At 36.8% G+C, this 17514-nt stretch overlaps 1 pseudogene across 1 annotated transcript; it reads right to left on the bottom strand.

Moving 5' to 3' along the window:
- Window positions 1-10083: 10083 nt before the first annotated feature.
- LOC311621088 (chloride intracellular channel protein 1-like) lies at window positions 10084-10809 on the bottom strand (annotated as a pseudogene). Its single transcript has one exon. The product of its transcript is annotated as a chloride intracellular channel protein 1-like (transcript).
- Between the last annotated feature and the right edge of the window lie 6705 nt (window positions 10810-17514).

Consider the following 17514-nt stretch of genomic DNA (forward strand, 5'->3'; position numbering starts at 1 on the left):
GGTGCACTATTGGTGGGAATGCAACTTTGTACAGCCACTGTGAAAAGCAGTATGGAGTTTCCTCAAAAAATTAAAAATGGAACTGTCCTATGACCCAGCAATTCTACTTCTGGAAATATACTGGAAGAAACCCAAAACACTAATTAGAAAGAATACATGCATCCCTATGTTCATTGCAGTGTTATTTACAATAGCCAAGATTTGAAAGCAGCCCAAGTGCCCATCAGTACATGAGTGGATTTAAAAAGTTGTGGTACGTTTACACAATAGAATACTATTTGACTGTAAAAAAGGAAATTTTACCTTGTGTGACTATATGGATGGACTTGGAGAATATTATGCTAAGTGAAATATGCCAGTCAGAGAATATGATTTCACTTATATGTGGGATCTAATGATTAAAATAAACTATCAAACAAAATAGAAACACCCTCATAGATATACAAAAGAATAGACAGACAACTGTCAGAGGGAAAGGGGGTTGGAGGTTAGGTGGAAAAGATGAAGGCTTAAGAAAAAAACTCCCAAACACAGACAACAGTATGGTAATTACCAGAAGGAAAACGGGGTGGTGGGAGGTAGAAGAGGATATGGGGGATAACTGGTAATGGAAGGAGACTTGGCTTGAGTTGGTGAATACATAATACAATATACAGATGATGTATTATAGAACTATCCTCCTGAAACCTATTATATATAATTTTATTAATCAAAATTCAATTTTTAAAATCTCATGAAAAAAAATAGAAAAATCCAGAAATAAAAGAAAGTCATATTTAAGAATGACACAAAAAAGCCAGGGGGAAAGGGAATATCTCTTTATGTATGTAAAGGATTTACATTTTTTTCCAGCTTTATTGACATACAATTAACACATAACATTGTGTAAGTTAAGGTGTACAATGTAATGATTTGATACACAGACTGGGTAGGACAAAAGTAGGTTTACAGTTGTGAGTACACAAAACAGTTTATTCTTTTATTCCTAATTAATTACTAGAGGCTCAGTGCATGAAATTCGTGCACAGATAGGATCCCTAGGCCTGGCTGGCGACCAGGGCCAATCGGGGCCTTCCTTCCAGCTGCCATCTGGGGCCTCCCTTCCCTGGCTGCTGGCTGCCAGCTGTGGCCTTCCTTTGTTCTGTGCCACCCCCTGGTGGTCAGTGCATGTCATAGTGAGCTATTGGTCTCCTGGTCAAACTCTGTGGGGCCAATTTGCATATTAGGCTTATATAGAGAGAGATTGTATTATTTTCCATATGAGCAACTGTAAACCTCCTTTTGCCCCACCCTGTATATATTTCAAAATGTTTACCACAATAAGGTTAGTTAAAATATTATTCACCTCACATAATTACTTTTTTTGTTGTTGTTTATGTAATGGTGAGAACATTTAAGAGCAACTTTCAAGAGAAATGTTCATGGTTGCTTTTGAAACAAACAAACAAAAATAAAACCACAAACAAATGATTTTCTAACTGCAGGTGAAGAAATTTGGGTTAGCCTTAAGGAAGAATATATCAAAAAATTTTTTAAAAACTTATGAACCTTTCTGCTTCAGTAGAATAGAATACCTAGAATTTTAGATTAGGGCAAGCATCCTATGTTGGATGTGACTTAAATTGGGTCAGGCTTATGACTAAACTAAAAAGCACCTTGAGAGTCCCTCTAGCTCATGAATCTATGATTAAATGAATCTGTTTCTGTGATAGAGTCCTGGGAGTTCCCTGTTATAGGTTCAAGGACAACTGAATCCTTCACTGCATGAACCTAAAAATAATTCAATTCAAAGTGTTGTGGTTGTTCCAGGGGTCTTCAAACTATGGCCCGCGGGCCACATGCGGCCCGCAGAGGAGTCTGATCCGGCCCGCCAGGTTTTTTGGGCAGTGAGCGCAGCTGAGGTGTTACAGTAGGAATTAGTAGTTCATATAGTCCGGCCCTCCAGCTCTTTGAGGGACCGTGATCTGGCCCCCACTTTAAAAAGTCTGAGGACCCCTGTACACTGAAATTAATTTTGCTTACATGCAAAATTGATTGGTGAAAGACTTTACTGTGATGTAACAAATAAAGCAAAGTGTTGTCTTTTGTTCTGTGTGGTATTACTGAGTGCAACATATGGATTTATTAAGACTTAAAAAATAATTCTTAATTATTATTACAACCAAAAATTCAAAACATCCAACATAAAAAACACATAGAGCCGAAACCGGTTTGGCTCAGTGGTAGAGCATTGGTCTGCAGACTGAAAGGTCCCAGGTTCGATTCTGGTCAGGGGCATGTACCTTGGTTGCGGGCACAACCCCCGGTAGGGGGTGTGCAAGAGGCAGCTGGTCAATGTTTCTCTCTCATCGACGTTTCTAACTCTCTATCCCTCTCCTTTCTTCTCTGTAAAAAAATCAATAGAATATATTTAAAAAAAAAAAAAAAAAAAAACACACATAGAATTCTGGAGGAATTTACCTACAGCCAAATCCTTCACAGTGAAGTAAAACTCTATCCACTGAAAAATTATTAAAGTGATCAGTAAGCTATGGGAAAGAAAGCTCTGTGCATAAATGGTTCTTCTTCATAGGTAAATAGCTTCTGCAAAGATTTTTTTCTTGTTATTGCTGTTAATATATTTTTTAAGCAATAATTATCATTCATATGAATTATCATTCATATCAATAATTATCATGGTTGTGGGAATGCAAAATGGTACAGACACTTTGGAAAACAGTTCAGCAGTTTCGTATAAATCTAAGCATTCTCTTAACCATATGATTCAGCAATCATACGCCAAGTTAGTTAAAAATTAGGTACATACAAAAACTTACATATAAATGCTTACAGTAGGTTTATTTATATCCCAAAGTTGGAAACAAGATATTTTTCAATAGGTAAAAAAAAATAGCCATACAATTGAATATTATTCAACCATAAAAATAATCTCTCAAGCCACAAAAAAAAATTTTAAAAAATGGAGGAACCTTAAATGCATACTGCTCAAAGAAGCCAGTCTGCAAAGAGAAAACCATTGAGACAACAAAGAAATCAGCAGTTATCAGAGGTTATGGTGGAAGAAGGAATAATAGATAAACCTAGAGAATTTTTTAGGGCAGTAAAACTATTCTTTATGATACTGTAATGGTGCATATATGTCCTCATTTGTCAAAACCCACAGTCAATACAATAGAAAGAGTAAACCCATTGTAGACTTTAGTTAATAATAATGAAGCAATATTGGTTCACCAATTAAAACAAATGTACCATATTAATGCAAAATGTTAATAACAAGGGAAACTGAGAAGAGAGTGAATAAAGGAGATATAGAGAATCTCTGTACCTTTTGTTCAAATTTTCTGTAAATGTAAAACTGTTCTAAAATTAAGCCTATTAATTTTAATATAAAAATAAATGTTAAGAATTAAATTATTCAAATAAAAATATGTGCAGCTGATAAACAAAAAATCATGAATGTTATTAGTAATACAAATACAAATGACAATGAAGTACTATTTCTCCTATTGACTTTCAAAGGAATTTTAAACTATTTTAAGTACAATGAGACCTGTACTTTTCTACACAATTGGTAGAAAGAAAAACCATGACAGTCTTCCTGGAAAGCAATTTGGCAAGAATCTCAAACACATTTATTTCCCTTCCCTCAATAGTTCTAGGAATCTATATTTTAAAAGTGTGTGTGTGAGAGAAAGATTTATAATAATGTAAAACTTGGAACAACAAAGGGATGATTAAGTAAATTGTTGCATGCTCATATGATGACATATTACATAACTAATAGAAGTTAGGCTTAAAGAATATTTAATAATGGGAAAATGTCCCATAGGTTTCTTTTTTACATATTTTTTCTTTATTGATTAAGGTATTACATATATGTCCTTATTCCCCCAATGCCCTCACCTCCCTGTTGTCTGTGTCCATTGGTTAGGCTTATATGCATGCATACAAGTCCTTTGGTTGATCTCTACCCCTTAAATATCCTCTGCAAATATTTTTTTTCTTGTTATTGCTGTTAATATGTTGTTTAAATGTACTTTAAGCAACAATTACCATTCATTGCTTGTGGGAATGCAAAATGGTACAGCCACTTTGGAAGACAGTTCAGCTGTTTCTTATAAATCTAAGCATTCTCTTATCTTAAACATATGATTCAGCAATCATATACCTCGGTATTTAGCCAAGTTAGTTGTATCTCAAACATATTTATTTCCCTTGCCTCAATAGTTCCAGGAATCTATATTTTAAAAGTGTGTGTGTGAGAGAAAGATTTTATAATAATGTAAAACTTGGAACAACAAAGGGATGGTTAAATAAATTGTTGCGTGCTCATATGATAACATATTACATAACCAGTTGTATTTTCCCAAATATTACATAAAATGTTATATTACTTTTAAAGTAAAAGAAAAACTTTAATGAGTTCTCTTTACCTGGTTGATTTAAGAGTTCCAGGCATTAAGCATCAGCTGTAGCATCAAGACCATTAAGGAAGGTGCTCTGTTGGGGCAGCTCCAGCTGGCAGTCAGACTGGACTCTTTCTTGTGCTTTACCAAGCCTGGCATCCTCTCAGACTGTTCTTCCTCTCGGATGTCCCTTCCCACACCAGTTCTGCTTCTCCAAACCTCCCCCCTCCTTCAAAGCCCAAATCAACTCCTACCTCCTCCAGGGAGCCTGTTTGGATTATTCTAGCCTGAATAGCACTTATATAAACAAATACTAATTGTTTTCTGGTTTCTTGTCTCTTCATTCCAACCAGACCATAAGCACCCTGAGGATAAACTCTTGATCCTTCCTATTTGGACTCTTCACAGTGCCTCGTAATACAGTGGAGATCTAATAAATACCTATTTGTTCTTAAATAAGATAATAAAGATGAAAACATCCAGCACAATGCCCACCACATCATAGATAATTAATAAATATCTGTTTTATATGGAAGGATAGTTTCTCACCTCAAAATTAACAAGACAGGGAAGGAATATTCAACCACAACATGGCAGAGAGGGCAAGAGCAAGAACACTAAGAGTTACAGCTCTCCTACCTGTGATGACTAATTACAGGTCACATCATGAAGGAAAGTGAACACACATGCCAGGGCACATACCCATACCCTTCCTCTCTAAAATCAATTTTAAAATTTCTTTTTAAGAATTAAAAAAAAAGATGTTTGAGGTTAATTCAATCTTCACACAAAACATCTTTAAACTATTTTACATTAAAAAGGACATATTGGATCATTTTAATCGGGTTGTTTTATTTTGCCAATACAGTATTTGATTTACTGTGTACATCTCTGCATTTTACCTGTTGTTTCCATATGCACTATCTTCCTTCTAAGCAGATAGCTAAAACTTAATTTTTAAAAAAAGATTTAAAAAATATTGTTCATGTCTTTTGGGTTGACTTTTCAATAATTCCAGAAGATTCCATCTATTTGGCATAATGTTAAGGACATTTCTGCCCAATTCATATTTTTTTCCAACTGCTAAAAAACCTTGAGCAGGAATCAAGATTATTTATTCTGTACCTAGACAAGGCTTAAAAGGCACATCCCAGAGGAAAGCAAGGCATTTATTCAGATTCACTCTAAAACATTCTCTCCCCCGGTGCTCTCATCTCTATTCAATTTCTTCATTACTCCCCATACAGAAATGACTCACAAATTTATATCTCCAGTCCAAGTCTCTGTCTTCTCACACTTCAAACTTAACTATACAACTGGCCACTTACCTTATCCTCTTGAGATTCTCAAAAGTGCCCAACCTTAATGAATTCACGCTTTTACCACTACCCAGACTCACCAATAATCCCAACCTGGTTTCCTTCCACAGTGGCTCACCTCAGTGAACTAGCATTCCATTGAACAAGCCTGAAAGCCAGAAGGCATCCATGACACTCCCTCTCCCTCATCTCCAAGGCCAAACCATTCTCCAACTCTGTCAAAATTATTTGTTTCCCTCTATCTTCTGCACCATTTTAGCCAAGCTCTGTCTATTTTAATAACTCCTACTCAGTCTACCTGTATCCCTTAAAACCCACTAACACCTACTCACTATTTTACAGAAAAAGCAAACATTTTAATACATATTATATTCTTTTACCCTCTACTATTACAGGGCCTTTGCTTATACTGTTTTCTTGACTTGAATCACTCTTCTCTTCTTGATAACCTCAATTTCCTCACATTTCAGCTCAAGCATCATTTCACAGTGAAGCTTTCTTTGGCTTTTATGAGCAGGTCAAACCCCCCTGTCTCCTAGCACTTTGTTCATCTCCTTCAAAGAGTTCCTTAAGTTGTTATCTCACTAATCTAAGCCATAAAGGCATGAATTTTTCTAATTGCTTTCTCCCTACTGTATCCACGCACCTAGCATACTGTCTGACACAAAATCGTTGTTCAAGAGATATTTATGGGGTAAATACATAAACTAAAATATAAATAATCAACATAAAATCCTTTCCCAAGAATAAGTTTTTATGACAATTACAAACCAGAAGGAGAATAAAACATTTCCTTGAATAAAAGAACATATGGGGGGAAAATGTCTAGCACACAATAGGTAAGCAATGTTGTAAAAAGTCACCTGTTTTAAAACTTTCATAGGACCAACATCTGCATTCTGTTCCTCTGAGTATTTATGGAGAGCAGGAACAAAGCAATGCATTTTGCTTTCAGGATGCTAATAATGAAATGTTTTTGTCTGTGTTTCTGCTCCTTGAATATCCTTTACTTTGTATAAATTTACATAAAATGTAACAGGCCAATTGAAAAAAAAAAAAGAGAAAGAGAGTTGCAAGGATTTATATTTTGCAAGTTGGGCAGGATGCCTAGATGGGACAAAATTTAGGTCTTCCTATTAAATGGATACACAGCTGTCTGGTCTTAAGCCTCAGATAAAAAATATCTACTACAAAGGGAATCATCTCTAAATATGGAGCAGAGAATTCAGGATTTCAAGTTTAGCTTCCTTCGTGTGAAAGACATTCAAAGGGATCAAAGGTGAAGTGTTTAATCTTGAGTTCAGTTAAGGACACATTCCAATAAGGAAAAGCTGTGGGGCTTATCATTGTTTTATAAAATAGTGTGAAGAGAATTGTTAGGCTCTCATTTGCACATGACAGACGCACGATTCATTTCTTTAAATATGAAGCCTGAAATCACGCCATCTAAAATTATGTTTTCTACCAACAGCACTTAGTAACTACACATTGGAATGAGCACTGGCCTGGAGGCTACACCCACAGAGCTGAGATGACAGGCTCTTCCATTTACAAGGACTCTGCTCAAGAGACCTGGGTTCTCATCCCATTTCTCTGGCACTGGTTAGCTCTGTGGCTCTCACACAGTCTCAGATCTTCACATGTAAAATGAAAAGGTTGTATTTGTTAAGTTTTTAATGCCCCTTCCAGTTCTAAATCTTTTGATTCATGCCTAAATCACTGCGAGGAGACTGGGTTAAGTCGCTAACTTCATCTGCGAAGTCCCAAGTGCATTGGATGCAGGGGTTCCTGCTCTTTGTAAAGGTTGGTTCCTAAGAGGAATTTATAGCACCATCGAAAAGTGAGCAGAGGAGAAACCTTTCCTTTCCTCAGAGGGGCATAGCAGCCACCAATCTGGGCTGACTGGAGGGTTGGGATGGGAAGAGAAGTAGGGAGGGCAAGGCCACCATGATGATGAGGCAATTTTGCCCCCCAAATGGGCACTGGCCAGACTTCTCTTCACTACTGTTGGGATCTTAGCAGGCAGGCCACTGACCTCACCTTCTGCAACAGTGATTCACAGGACTCCACCCAATAACATGAACTCTTCCATACCAACCTGTCATGGAGCAGCCCTCTGTGCATTTTTTTTTTAATTGTTGGTTTAGTTTAGTTTTCAACTACGATTTACAAGCAGTATTATTATATATTAGTTTCAGGTGACCAACATATACTTGGTTGGACAATCACATACTTTACAGTGTTCTTCCCTGACACCATACATAGTTAGTATAGTTGTATTGTCTATATTCCCTATGCTGTATTGACATCCCTAGAACATATTTGTAACTACCACTTAGTACATCTTACTAGTAATCCCTTCACTATTTTACCCATCCCCCAACCTCCCTTCCCTCTGGTATGTGTCTATTTTGTTTGTTTATTTTATTCTTTAGGATCTAAAGAACCAAATGGTATTAGTCTTTCTCTGACTAATTTATTTCACTTAGCATAATATGCTCTAAGTCCCTCCATGCTGTTGCAAATGCTAAGATTCCATTCTTTTCTATGGCCCAGTAATATTCCATCATATACACTGAGTGGCCAGATTATTATACTTTCAGAGATCATAATAATCTGGCCACTCAGTGTATATGTAACACTACTTTTTTATCCATCTGTCTACTGTTGAGCACTTGGGTTGCTTCCATGTTTGGCTATTGCAAATAATGCTGTAATGAATACGGGGATGGATATATTCTTTTGAATTAATGCTTTGGGTTTCCTTGGATACATACCCAGAAGTAAAATCTCTGGGTTTCTGATTTTGAGGAAAATGCTTTTAGTTGTTCCCTTGTTGAGTATTATGTTAGCTGTGGGTTTGTCATTTATGGCCTTTATTATGTTGAGGTATGTTCCCTTTATTCCCCCTTCGCTGAGAGCTTTTATCATAAATGGGTACTGGATTTTGTCAAATGCTTTTCTGCATCAATTGATATGATCATATGATTTGTATTCTTTACTTTATGTAATGTATCATGTTAACTGATTTGCAGATATTGTACCAACCTTGCATCCCAGAAATAAAACCCACTTAATCAATGTATTGCTGAATTCAGTTTGCTAATATTTTGTTGAGGATTTTTGCATCTATGTTCATCAGAGATACTGACCTATAATTTTTTCCTCTGTAGTGTCTTTATCTGGTTTTGGAAACAGTATAATCCTAGCCTCCTGAAACAGGTGTGGGAATCTTCCCTCCTCTTAAATTATTTATAGTCAGAGAAGGATGGGTTTTACAATAGTTCTTCTTTGAATGTTAGATAAAATTCACCTGTGAAGACATCTAGCCCATGGTTTTTGTTTCTTGAAAGTTTTTTGATTACTGCTTCAATTTCATTAATTGTAATTAGTCTGTTCAGATTTTCTTCTTGATTCCAATTTGGAAGATAATATGTTTCTAGGAATATAACTATTTCTTCCAGATTGTCTAATTTATTGGCACATCATTGTTTATAAGCTATCTCTTCATTTTTAAAAAATGTATTTTGTCAAGTAACCATCTGGCTGGGTAATTCCACAACAGAAGGTGTTAAAAGCAAAGAAAAATACCTGTGCAAGAAGGATGTTTTCAAGTTGGAGGCATAAGCTCAAGCTGCCTCAATTACTTTGTGCTTCCTTCCCTAGCAGAGAAGAGAAACATTCTTTTTTTTTTTTTTTTTTTTTTTACATCTCAAAATTGGGTGCCTTGTCCCTACTCAGGGCTTTACCATGGGCAAAAGGCAGTGCCAACTTCTCAGTCTATAGGAAAGTATTGTTTATTTAACTAATCTACCAGAAGAAGATTCTAAATTAAATTTCCTTGCCTTGTTTTATAAATGATAAATTGCTATGCCAGCATACTTTCTTCCAAATGTTCACAAAATGGAATATGTCAAAGTAAGTTTCAAATTTTATACTTATAACTATACAATCTCTAACATGTAGCAAGATATTGTCAAAGTATAATTTGCTTAAGAGTAATGTTAATTGAGATTTTTTTTACTTGGCTATAATATACATTTGTCATTTCTTGGGGGAAAAAATGTTTGTCAACTCCCTTCTGAATTATGGTTCTTAATTTTCTTCTATTTTATTTTTTTCATTCTGCATTTTATTACTGGAATACATTGTCCTACCCATCTCACCCCATTCCACAATAAAAAATCTCACCCAGATCTTCCATTCCTTTCCTTCATCTCCAAGGCAGTCCTGCACAAGTGCTCGAGAATTCACTTCCTACTGGGCATTTTGAAGTGTGTCCAAGGGGTAGCCAAGTGGAAACTACCAGGAGCCCCTGTGGAGAAAAATGGAGGGGGGTGAGGTAGCTCAGGAGGAGCTTATTTGAGGGCCTTGGTCACTTGCTCATAGACAAGCTCAATGTCCACAACATCTGGACAGGTGGAGACGAACTCTCCATGCATAGGCATTGGGCAAGTACGGATGCACCCCTAGGAACAACTCAAAGATGGAGAATCCACAGAATCTGCAGTACTTCTTACGTACCACCTGTACTATGTAGAGCTTTGGCAATGGGCTGCACTCAGCCAGAATGAGCTCATCGCCACCCAGAAACTTCCTCTGAGAGATGCCCAGCACTGGTCTCATCCACTTCTTCTGGGGGCGGGGGAGAAGATGTCAAGTAATGGTTTAAACTTTCAGGGCTTCCAGGAGCCCCTTCTCCAGATTATCACTGAGGCTTGGGTTTGAATTCTTGATGTAAGGAGAAAATCTGGCAAGTATGTCCAGGCCAGCTGTGTTGTACTCAGGGTTCAAAGTTCCCAACTTGTGGTACCCAGAGGACATAGCACTGACTCCAAAAATCCCTTAATCTTGTTGATGACTTGTGTACACTTCATTGCCATACAGCAGAAATGGGAGCTGCCCTCCTCAACACAGATTCTGTACCAACTTGGTTAACCTCTTGGTGTCAGTGGTGATGATGCTGAAGGTGACACCCTTGAGCCAGAGACCATGAAGAGTATCTGGGAGAAGGGGCTCTCAATCTTGGCCCCATCCCTGCTAGCCTTTACAAACAATTCAACCAGCAGCTGTTCTTCAGCCATGGTTGCACTGGGGTCCAGGAAGTTGCCTTCGTTGAGGGAAAGGGAGGGAACCAGGTGCAGGAAGGCGAGTCTCACAAGCAAAGATTCTCTCCCCAAGAGCTAGGATTGTCCCCTCAGCTCAACACCAGCCTGGTCAGACTCACTTACTTTAGACTGGCCCTCCACCAGTCCAGTAGACCCTATACTCAGCTCCTTCAGCTCAATCCCTTCTGGGCCTGGATCAAGGAGCACTTCTGTTTTAGTTAAATAAAAAAAAAAAAATTGACTTTCATCTTAAATAGACATGATAAAAAAGAAAATTCCTGTCTGAAAAAGTCCATAATATGAACCCACCCTTTTACTATCCAGTCCTGCAATATTACCTTGAATATTTTTGGCCTAAGCCAATCTTTCAGTGTTTACTTTAAGTATGCAAATAATACAAGTTCTTTTAAAAATGCTACTTACATTCCAAAAAAGCAATCATTCTTATTGTCTACTGCTGTCATTCCAGACTTAAGGGTTCTAATCCAAATTCATGGGTGACTATAAAGACACCACCCACATCCTATTGGATTCATTATGAATAACACAAAGATAATGACACTTATAATTACTGTCAGGTAGCTTGCCACCTTCTTAGAAGTTCTAAAAAGCAAGATGCCCAAATGTGTACTCATAATTGTTTATTAGTCAGTCAGATTACAAATCAAACTATAGCTTACTCAAAATAAAATGGCACTTTTTCATTTTTTTAAAATTTGAGTTACAGTGTTTCTAAGTTAAACACAGAGTATAAATACTGATATGGATAGTGTAAATATCTGAGCTATTTGCATGAAAGTACCATAATAAATAGAAGTCAACCTATAACAAGTTTTGTTTTAGGAGAGTTTTTGTTTAAATTCATATTGAAAGTAGTCAAATCCCACTAAATAAGGAGATTATTTTCTTTATAAGGCAAATTGTGTGTTTCAGTGAATATTCAAAAAGGAACACTTCAAATTACTTATCTTAAGATTTTGGAAAATCTTAAGATAAAGAATAAAGTCCTATCTACTCTCTGTTTTCTCATTCCCCTCTACATTATAGATTAAATTTCATAACATTGTTTTGAATGTTATCTTCCTTCCTTCTGACTCCACATTCTATTTTAACATAGTAAATTTGTTAACAATTTGACACCCAAAACTCTATGCCTATTTTTATCTATCTCCATAGAAACTGCATTCAGCACAATGTAAAACATTAAAGACAACAACATATAACTAAGGAGAAATTGTTTTCTAAGTACTCTGAGACAGTCCAGCATATCTGCTATAAATTCCAGTAACAACTTTGTAATGGAATTGACTATGCCCTTTAAGTAATCACTCTTTTGGGAGAAATGACATCAAGTTGACATATAAAATTGTGCATTATTCTATAGGATTGTTTAAGATGTAACAGTAAAGTCAAAACAGTTGTCCAGGCTGAAATCCAAAGGGAAGGCAAATCGTAAGGGTAGATGTGGCTTCCCCAAGACTTGAGCAAAACTATTACAGTACTTTTCCCAAGGAGCAATTCGCTTCCCATCAGGAAACTCATTGGAACACCCCTGAGTCACTTGCAAATTGTTATGTGACATCAACTCACTTCCATCATAAGCAATTTCAATATAAACATTTAAAGCCACATATGAGACTTCATTGGCCTGAATGTCCTCTTGATAGCTAAAAATGACAGATTCCAAAGGAGATTTAGCCAAGTGACAGCAACCCTGTAGATGCCTGCTAGGAGGCTGACCACCAGATTTGCTAATGAAATAAGCATAGTAACTTATAGATTTATATGCTGGTTTCTCCAGCACCATTATAATGTTCAAGTATTGTAACACATCAAACATTACAACACAACAGACTGCCAAAAACTTACACAAACAACAAAGCCACACTCTCCTTATTGAATGATTCAGATAATTATAATGAAAATATCATCAATAAGGATCATAAACTGAAACTAATACTAAAGAAAACAAATGAAGCTTTACCGTGTAGAAAAAAACAACAACCATAAGATTCTGATCTAGAATAATAAAATCCTATGGTTGGAAAGAGTCTTAGAGGCCATCTAATTCATCAATCCACCTGATGCAAAAGTTTATTCTACAATGTTCTTGAAAGTGGCCATTCAGCCTCTCCTTGTTCCTGTCCAGTGCCCAAGAGTTGCTTTTGACTCAAAATTTGCCTTGCTAAAACTTCCACTCATCACTCTGTTTTCTAGAGCTTTTAAATTAATTAAATCTCTGTGCTAACTCAGTTGGTTTTTTAAAAATACATAATAATAAAATATCAAGCACTCATTGAGTACTTACTTTGTGCCAGGCATTTGACTAGGTAGTTATATGAACCATCTTATTTACTTGGTGATTATAAGTGTAAACTCTGGAGCTAGACTGAGTTAGAATTCTGGCTCTGCATTTACTAGCTATATGACATTAGAAAAGTAATTTAGCCTCTCTGTTCCTCAACTATAAAATAGGAATAATAATAATAATGTCTAGATGATATGGTTGATAGGAAAATTCAATGCTAGTATATGTAAAGTGTGTAGAATAGTGCTCAGCACATGATAACGACAGTAAAAATTTTGTTGTGCTACTCATTGTTATTATTATTTCTCTTATAATCCCATTCTACAGGTGAGAAGGTTGAGGGTTTAGTAAAGAGTTTAGACAACATAAGTCTGGGATTTTCAATTATCATTGTTCATTCACATCTAGAAAAGATTATGCAATATATTTGCTATTTCTCATGTATTTGTAATTCCATTTAGCTTTGTATATTAGTCTATTTAAATTGATTCCATGTTGGGAACTTTCTTCAGTGTTTGATTTGTTCTAAGAGTTTGGAACCAAAGAGTATGGCTTCTCCAAAAGAAGCATTCTTAATATTATATTTGCTAATGAAATAAAATCATCTAGTGTTAAACCAGAGATGGTAAATGTGCGTTTGGAAAACTATATTATAAAATGTATCAAGAATCATAAAATCATTCAAAGCCTTTGATTCAATGATCCCACTCATGGAAAATTATTCTAGGGAAATAATTTAACAAAACAAGTGAGTTACACACCTCCAAATCTTCCTTACAGCATTATCAGCTTCATTCTGCAAAATATATTAGGGGTGTAGTTAGGTAAATAAACATGAAGGGAAATTATGTAGTAATTAAATAATCATTATGAAACATGGAAAGAAGTTTATAAAAATTTTAAAAAGCACCCAAAGTTGAGTTATTATGGAATTATCACTATATTTTTAAATTTATCTTTATTGTCGAAAGTATTAAAAATGTTCCCCTTTTTTCCCTTCATTGACCCCCTCCCCCCACACCTGCCCCTTCCCCAGGCCTTCACTGCACTACTGTTTGTCCATGAATTATGGATATATACAGGTAAGTTCTTTGGTTAATCTCTTCCCGTCTGCCCCCTGCTCTGAAATTCATCAGTCTGTTGCATGGTTCCATGTCTCTAGGTCTATTTTGTTTGTCAGTTTAATTTGTTCAATAGATTCCACGTATAAGTGAGATCATGTGATATTTATCTTTCTCTGACTGGCATATTTCACTTAGCATAATACTCTCCAGGTCCATCCATGCTGCCTCAAAGGGTAAGAGAGCTTTTCTTTTTTATAGCTGCATAATATCCCATTGTGTGAATGTACCACAGTGTTTTTTTAATCATTCATTTACTGATAGGCAATTGAGCTGTTTCCAAATCTTAGCTATTGTGAATAATGCTGCTATGAACATAAAGGTGCATGTATTCTTTCTGATTAGTATTTCTGGATTCTTAGGATATATTCCTAGAAGTGGAATCACTGGGTCAAATGGCAGTTCCATTTTTAATTTTTTGAGGAAACTCCATACTGTTTTTCATAGTGGTTGTACCAATCTGCATTCCCACCAGCTATGTACTAGGTAGGGTTCCTTTTTCTCCATGTCCTTGCCAGTACTTGTGGTTTGCTCACTATTAATATATGTATGTTTAAAGACAAAACTGGGAGAAAATATCCCAAAATGGAAATAGTTCTGTTAAAATGGCTCACTTCAAAAAAAAAAAATATTTTAATCTTACCTAATAATAAACAAACTTGAAAATTGACCGTACCTCCACTACACCACCAGCCAATCAGGAGTGATATGCAAATGAATCCAACAAACGTGGTGGTTAATTTGCATACACAGCTGAGGAGTGGTGGGGGGCGGGACACTTGTGTCATCGCCATGGCGGTGATGCAGGCATTCTGCCCCATCCCAGATCCATCAGGGCATCCTGGGAAGGTGCACTTGGAGTGGAAAGAGGTGGCTCCAGGGCCTGAATGGAAAGGGGCTGGGCCAGAGCGGAAAGGCGGTTCAGGCAGCCAGGGAAAGGAAAGCCCATTCTAGCACGAATCTTTGTGCAACAGGCTTCTGATATTTATATAATAGGATACTATACTTAGTGACAATGAGCTAAAACTACATATATCAATATGAGTAAGTCTTTTTTTAAGCTTTCTTCAGTTTCTTTTCTTTTTTTATTCTTTTTCTTCCTTTTATTCTTTCTCTTTCCCTCCCTCCCTTCCTCCTTCCCTCCCTCCCTCCCTCCCTCCCTCCCTCCTTCTTTCCTTCCTTCCTTCCTTCCTTCCTTCCTTCCTTCCTTCCTTCCTTCCTTCCTTTTTCTTCTTTCTTTCCACCTTATCATACCACCAATTGAAGCAAAACTACACAATATGCTGCTACTTCACCCAAAAGTGGTGTTTTTACTTTGACCTTTCTTCACAGCTCAGTGGGTCATTAGCAAAAGGCCCACAGAGTGCTTTAAAAGGGGTATGGATAAATCTTGAGCACAAAAATCTTCAGTAAGATAGATATGACTTCATTTCATTTATACAAAGTGTTAAAACTTATAAATGCCATACATATTATTGTTACAAACACACATACAGATGTGGTAAAAGCTTAAATATCTGGATAGAAATGATAAACACCAAAATTTAAGCTAATGATTACCTCTGGGACTAAGGAGGGAAATTTATCCAGGGAAAGATTCACCAGGAAAACATATTTTATAAGCTGGTTAGAGAGTAATCTTGTTATTTAACAGTATTATCATCTACCAGTGGTTCTCAACCCATCTGAGCTGTTTATTAAAAATACAAATGTCTGGGCGCCACCACTCTAGATTAGATTCAATTGGTTTAAAGTAAGATCTGGGCATCAATAATTTGAAAAGTTCCCAGCTGATTCTAATGAGCACCTAGAGTCAAGAACTAATGTATTTTTGGTATAGCTAAAATATATAGTAATGATTACAACTAACCTTTAAAATTGCTATGTTGTTGCCGAAACCGGTTTGGCTCAGTGGATAGAGCGTTGGCCTGTGGACTCAAGGGTCCCAGGTTCGATTCCGGTTGCTGGGGCACATCCCCAGTGAGGGGTGTGCAGGGGGCAACTGGTTGATGTTCCTCTCTCCTCGATATTTCTAACTTTCTATCCCTCTCCCTTCCTCTCTGTAAAAAATCAATAAAATATATTTAAAAATAAAAATAAATAAATAAAATTGCTATATTGTTTTAGCCATAAAAATATGAGGCTATATTTATACATACATACATACAAACATACATACATAATATCTTTGATTCTGATTAACTCAGAAAAGTAGAGAACACTGCAGGTCTCTGAGCCCAGGTATCCATGGACTCTTTGCTGTCCACAATACAAAGAACCCAGCATGTGCATTATGCAAGAGTGGAAACCAAGCCAAAACAGATCAGGGAAACAGAACTGTTTAAATTGTCATGCCAGCAACAGCACAACTGAAAATGACACCCCCATAGTATTGTTTTCCCTGTAGAGTGAATTTCACAAGAGCTCCCTTGTAGAGGGTGACTCTATGCCTGCAGCTTCCTCCTCTGGGCCTCTCTCTGACTGTAATAAAGGAGAGAAGAGAAAGAAGCCCATCTGTTAGGTCTCTGCAAGCAGGCTTGTCAGATTTCCATGATGCCAGGCCAGCAGCTACAGTGGCAGAATCACCCTGTGGGCCAACAAGGAAAATAAAACAATTGCCTTCTGAAGCAATTGAGGATGGTTTCAAAGTCATGAGAAGAAGCCAAAGGAAGCTGCAGTGGCCAATGACAAACTCATCTACTGGTAGCTTCCTCAGGTAGCTAGATGAGGAAGCAGAGCCCACAAGTGTTGATGACAGGACTGCTCCACCTGCTCACCAGCTGTTCACCCTCCTAAGCCTTTCTCTCTTCTCCGTTCCTTTCCGTCAGACTCTCCATGAATTTCTGTCCTGGTCTTCTACAGAGTGAGGTATGTGAAGAAGAGAACAGTAGACAGATGAAGTCATAACTTTTGTGATAAAACAAAAACAAAAAACAATTAGCCGAAGCAAGTTTGGCTCAGTGGATAGAGCTTTGGTCTGCGGACTGAAAGGTCCCAGGTTCGATTCCGGTCAAGGGCAAGTACATTTGTTGCGGGCACATCCCCAGCAGGGGGTGTGCAGGAGGCTGCTGGCCGATGTTTCTCTCTCATTGACGTTTCTAGCTCTCTATCCCTCTTCCTTCCTCTCTGTGGAAAATCAATAAATATATATTTAAAAAAAATAAAAAATAAAAAACCAAAAAACAATTAAATAGATAAAATATAGAAATAGTTGGGGGGAGCCAAATTAATAGAATAACTTTTATTGATTGA

The sequence above is a fragment of the Pipistrellus hanaki genome (genome assembly GCF_964339955.1).
Source record: "Pipistrellus hanaki genome assembly, chromosome: 4".
Lineage (NCBI taxonomy): Eukaryota > Metazoa > Chordata > Mammalia > Chiroptera > Vespertilionidae > Pipistrellus > Pipistrellus hanaki.